Source organism: Cebus imitator, unplaced genomic scaffold (genome assembly GCF_001604975.1).
Source record: "Cebus imitator isolate Cc_AM_T3 unplaced genomic scaffold, Cebus_imitator-1.0 Scaffold54, whole genome shotgun sequence".
In the NCBI taxonomy this organism is placed as follows: domain Eukaryota; kingdom Metazoa; phylum Chordata; class Mammalia; order Primates; family Cebidae; genus Cebus; species Cebus imitator.
In genome coordinates, this window is record NW_016107369.1 from 8,561,638 (window position 1) to 8,567,479 (window position 5,842).

The window sequence follows — 5,842 nt, forward strand, 5'->3', positions numbered from 1 at the left end:
CCAGCCTAGGCAACAGAGGGAGATTTTGTCTCAAAAAAAAAAAAAATAAATAAAAACCGAAGATTAATTAAATAATGTTCATCTCAATAAATTAGAAAAAGAAAACAGAATAAAACCAAAGGAAATAGAAAGAATAAAAGTATGAACAAAAATATGAACAGAAATAAGTGAAACAGAAAATATACCATAAATGAATTAATCAAGATAAATGTTCATTCTTTAAAAATAGAATCAAATTAGATAAATTTTTGGTGACATTCATACATGAAAAAAAGAAGAAACAAATGTGATTAAAAAGGGAGACATGGGCATAGATATAGCCCAGCTTAAAAGGACAATATGAGAATACGTTGAACTATTTTATTACTGATAAGGTCCCGGAATTACTACTTTCTTCCCTGCGTTTTTCTTCAGGAAACTGTCTCATCCTCTACCCACAGGTTCTTAAGTGTAAAGCAAGAACTTCCAGCAGATTTCCAAGATATTGCTGCAGCCACCTCCTTTTCAGGGTTTGCTGGGATTGTTACTTCAGATACAGCAAATTGACTTTGAGCTCCTACCTGCTATATTGAGTTGATAGTCAAGGATCTTCCTTGGGATACTTCTCTTTGCTCTGCTCCAGAATTAACCAAGCATCTCAGGGGCATACTCACCCCAAAGAGTGTGGGAGTTGTTAAATATCTTCTAATACCATACTGGAGTATGATTATCTAGCTTGTCTTTGTTATTGCTTTTTGATGCCTCTTGGAGTCTTACTTAAAGTTAGCTCTGTGTAATCTCATGAGCCCTTGACAACTAACCTGCAATTAGAGGAAAATCCACCAAGGTTCTTTGAGGGAAGATGATTCTGATTGGACCAAGCTTATTTGTACTCTTAAGTTTAGGATTCTAGGGTTAAAGCTTAGTGATTCGATTTTTTTGGTTTATGATTACAGTCACTTCCTAAGGTGAACAGCTGCTTTCAAAATTACTGCCTCGGGTCAGGTTTTGGCATTTGCCTTAAGGGGTTCTGAAATCACAAAAAAATTGGTACATTACCTCTCCCTGGACCACTGGGGCCAATCTCAGAATTTCCAAGGTAACTTTTCCAAAAGAATTCCTCAGTATTTCTAAGGCAATTTTCTGCCCTGTCTTGTATAATGAAGCAGCTGGATTTTCCCTCACTAAATAAGAAGGAAAAACACCTCACACATTTATCATTTGCTAAAATACTTTCCTGGTAGTGATGAAGGAGACCCAGGCATCTCAGATCAACTTCCCCTTTGACTATCACACTGCATTTCAATAGAAGAAAAGGCTGACCGATTGGCACCTCCTGTTTCACCTTCCTGTAGGTGGCAGGCTTGGTCTTGGGGAAACTCCGGAAGGCAGTATTTTTACTTAAAACAATATCAAACCAGAAAGCTTTTGATGTGTGAGTCCTAAAACTGTAAACCGGAATCCTTTCATATGTGATCCCTAAAACTGTAACGTTTTCACATGTGAGTCCTAAAACTGTAAACTGGAACCCTTTCATATGTAATTCCTGAAACTGTAAACAGAAACCTTTTCATATGTGAGTCCTAAAACTGTAAACCGGAACCCTTTCACATGTGATTCCTGAAACTGTAAACCGAAACTCTTTTCATATGTGATGCCTGAAGCTGTAAACCAAGACCCTTTTCATATGTGATTTCTAAAGCTATAAACCTAAGATTATTCTATGTGTAATATCTAAAGTATAGGCCTATATAAAGGCAGAACCTTCCTTTGTTAGATGAGCTGAATTTGGACAGAACATTTCCTCAGCTCCTGGCTTTAATAAATTTCTTCGGTATTCGGTGTTCGGGAGATCTGTTTCCCACGGCCTTTCCTGCTGCATTTTGACACCAAACAAAATATAACCATGTTGTCTTTGTTTAGAATATTAGTATAAATAAAGTTGATGTGCATTTTGCATTATTCTAACATCAGGAGAGATTTTAAGAATTTTCTTATAACGTCCCATAAATTAATCTCCATTAACAATCTCATATTTCATTTATTATTGAATTAATTGAAGTTTATTATTTATCTGAGGGCTGCCATATCATCCATTCACTTATACATGAATTTGTTCATTCAACAAATATTTGTTGAACACCTACTATATAAAAAACACCCTGGAGGAGATTAAGTAAGTAACACTAGGGAAACACAGACATGACCATGTCCTCACAGAGTTTGCAGTCTAGAGAATTTCTTTTTTAGAAAAGAGTCTGAATTCAGGCCCTGCAATCATAGAGGTATTCCTATAAGGAAAGACACACATTTCTGTAGGTACAGAGTGGGATGACATGACCTGTGTAAATTTAGAATATTGGAGAGAATGTTAGAGAAAACAAAACATAGTAATGAGGAAGGATCATGGCGTCAGGTATTTAAAGGGAGCTTGTGTGAAGAAAAGCTGTTTAGCTAGATGGTGATCCTATGGCGGAAGATGAGTATCCATGAGTATCATTTCATCTTTAACCAATCGGAAATCATTCCCACTTTCTTACTGAAGATCTTTTTTTTCTCTCTCTCTTTCACTTGCATTCTCACATTTACATTCCATCTAAGTCTCCAAATCATAAAGCTTCAAAAGGTCACACTCTATATAGGGGAGGCAGGTACACATTTTAACATATCCTACAGAAAATAGGTTACATCAGTATTACTGATTTTATGGAGGAGATAATACATAGAAAATTTTGTGTGTGTGTTTTAACTCAAGAAAATCTTATTTCTTGCTTTGGATCCAGTTTAGGTCAGCAAGGTGGTTCAGCACCTGTGATCAGTCATTCAGAGACCCCACTCCCAGCTCCTCCTCACCACCACCACTTTTAATTCATGACCTTAGGTTTTTCTGGCATCTAGCTGGTGAATACAGAGAGAGAAGGTGAATACAGAACCAGTGTTTTTCACTACCTTGGCCTGGAGGTAATGCTTATCACTTCCATTCACAGTCCTTTGATGTGAACTGGCTGTATAGCTTCATCCAGGTGGAACAGGGGTGGAATATATAGCACAGCTATATACCCAAGTAGATATTAAGTCTGGCGAGAAGCTAGCTCATCTGCTTCAGTCAGTCTCCTCATTTAAAAATGGGAGTAATAGCTGCTGCCTCACAAGGTTGTTTTGAGGGAACAAAGTGCTTGCACAGTGCCTCATCCATAGTAAGTGGCTCAATAAGCACAGCGAATACTTTGGACATCCATAAACAAATTTCCACTCAGAACTAATACCTTTGTGGCATTCTACTCTTTCAAATCTTTTAAGAGCTTCCTATTTTCTTTGAATAAAAAATAAATTATTGACCAGACTCTCTAACATCTGGCCCCTGCCTTCATTCCCAGTCTCCTTTTTGCCACCATTTATCCTTCACTCATATAATCCAGCTTACACTGGCCTTTCTATGCTTCTGAGACCACCCTGTTTCTCACTGTAGATTCCATGGTCCCCTCTGTCTGAAATGCTTGTGCGCCAGCTGTTCACATGAGTGATTCACTCTCATCTTCCAGGTCTCATCTCAGGTATCACTTCCTCAGAGGCGTGTCCTGACCATCCTATCCAAGTGGCTTCCTCCCTGTCTCGTCTTCTCCTGTTTTTGTTACTGCAATCTGTAATATTCTTCTTTTTAAATTTATATTTCTTTATTAATTGAAACAATTAATATAAGAGAAATAGAGATGGGGTCTCACTATGTTGATGAGACTGGTCCCCAGCTCCTAGGTTCAAGGTATCCTTCCATCCTGGCCTCCCAAAGTGCTAGGATTACAGGTGTGAGGCTGTAATGTTCTTCTCTATTTGTTTACTTGTTCATGGTCTTTCTTTTCCATCAGAGCTGCTGGCTCTTTGAAGCCAGGGGCTTTGTCCGTTTACTGGCTTATCTTCTGAAATGAGAGCTGAGCAAAGCATATAGTAGGCGTTAAATACTTGATGACCGACTGATGAATGGATGAACAATTTTAAGATAAACTGGATATATTCTCTTTGGGTCTTTCACAATATCTAACAACATACTCACATTTCCCTATTATTATTTCCACATTCCCTTCTAGGTAGTGTTTTAGCTCTAGCCTTCCTCCTCAGCCAAGCTTCTTGAAAGCACAGTTTACACCCAATGCCACCTCCTTTCACTCCTGAACATATCTTCCTCTGGCTTCTGCCCCTTCCTACCATTCCACAGAAATTATTCTTGTTATGGGCATCCAATTTACCAAATCCAATGCCTGCTTCTTGGCGGTTACCTCACCTAACTTGTTTCCTTGATGCTGTTGAGTACTCCTTCTTCTCGAAACTCTTCTGCTTTGACTTCATATTCCTAAAGATACCAGTGTATAGCAGTGGTTTTCAACTGGGAATAGTTTTGCTGGGAGGGGGTGCTATCGGCATGTAGTTGGTAGAAGCCAGGACTGCTACTAAACATACATTTGCCTTAGGCAAAGAATGAACTGGCCCAAAATATCCATAGTGCAAAGGCTAAGATACCCTGGTTACAGGATGTTTTGCAAATACTTTATGAACAACATGGTCATGATCAGAAATAAATCACTACCTCTTTTCTCACCTATTCACTTATTACTTGTTATTCCTAATCTGATTAATGGCACTTGTCTTATAAACCATATCTTGAAAATCATTTTTAATTCTTCTCTCTCCCTTATCAAGCCCATTTATTAGTCACTAATGCCCTTTTGATTCTGTCACCTAAATATCTTTAATCCTCTCTTTCCCTTCAGCTACCACTGCCTTTTGCAAGAATCCCCTAGATGGACTCCCTGCTTTGAGTCTTACAAACACCTCCAACTCATCCTCCTCAAGTAATCTTTCTAAAATGGAAGCTTGATCACATTTCTCCTATGGCCTACAAGATAAAGGTTTAGCTTCCGGGTCTTATTTATCATGCATACCATGTGTTTTATTATCTACAGATGTGTGTTCTGTCACTCTTCTTCCTAATCTCCTTCCAGCCTAAACAAAACACCAAGAAACAAAAAACTAGAAAAACGAAACAAAAACCTCGATGTATCTATCACACTTCCTTCTAGTGGACATGATATGCCTCCTTTTTGCAATGTCCTCCCACTAGGGTCCCAACCAGGCCCTCCTGAAAATTTCCTTCCTGAAAAATTCTCTCAAATTCTACTCTGTGCAGCCATATATTTCTGTTGGGACACCTATTTTACACATACCATCTCAGGCAGAAAATCCCCAAACTGAAATGTACAGGCCATATACTTTTATTCTACTGAGGTTTAAAAATTTTGAATTCCTTATCTATGAGGTTGAAAATCCCAATTAAATTCATGGTCTTTCCCTCTTGCCCCTGTAGGCACCCACCCTCATTCCTCCTTCAGATTTTGGTATCCTCTTCCCAGTATCTGTGTGTTGTTTGCACATTTTTCTATCGTTTTGCTTTTAGAGCCACACTGGAGCTTGAGAATCTGAGGCTTTCTGTAGTTTCCCCGTACACAGAATCATTCCCTCTTTGGAGTCCTGCTACCTACTCCAGACTACTTGGAATGCAGACATTTGCTATTACTCTGGGACCCAGGGGTATTCCCTTTCTCTTTTTTTTTTTTTTTCTTTTGAGACAGAGTTTCGCTCTTGTTACCCAGGCTGGAGTGCAATACCGCGATCTCGGCTCACCGCAACCTCCGCCTCCCGGGTTCAGGCAATTCTCCTGCCTCAGCCTCCTGAGTAGCTGGGATTACAGGCACGCGCCATCATGCCCAGCTAATTTTTTGTAGTTTTAGTAGAGACAGGGTTTCACCATGTTGACCAGGATGGTCTCGATCTCTTGACCTCGTGATCCGCCCGCCTCGGCCTCCCAAAGTGC

At 39.3% G+C, this 5,842-nt stretch overlaps 1 long non-coding RNA gene across 1 annotated transcript in view; it reads right to left on the minus strand.

Moving 5' to 3' along the window:
• The window catches only part of LOC108304525, an 8,987-nt gene that overhangs the window by 2,484 nt on the left and 661 nt on the right, over positions 1-5,842 (minus strand). The window contains exons 2-3 of the long non-coding RNA XR_001825295.2: positions 4,256-4,324; positions 561-800 (exon numbers count right to left, since the gene is read on the minus strand). This is a non-coding gene — a long non-coding RNA (uncharacterized LOC108304525). The remainder of the gene's footprint in view (positions 1-560; positions 801-4,255; positions 4,325-5,842) is intronic.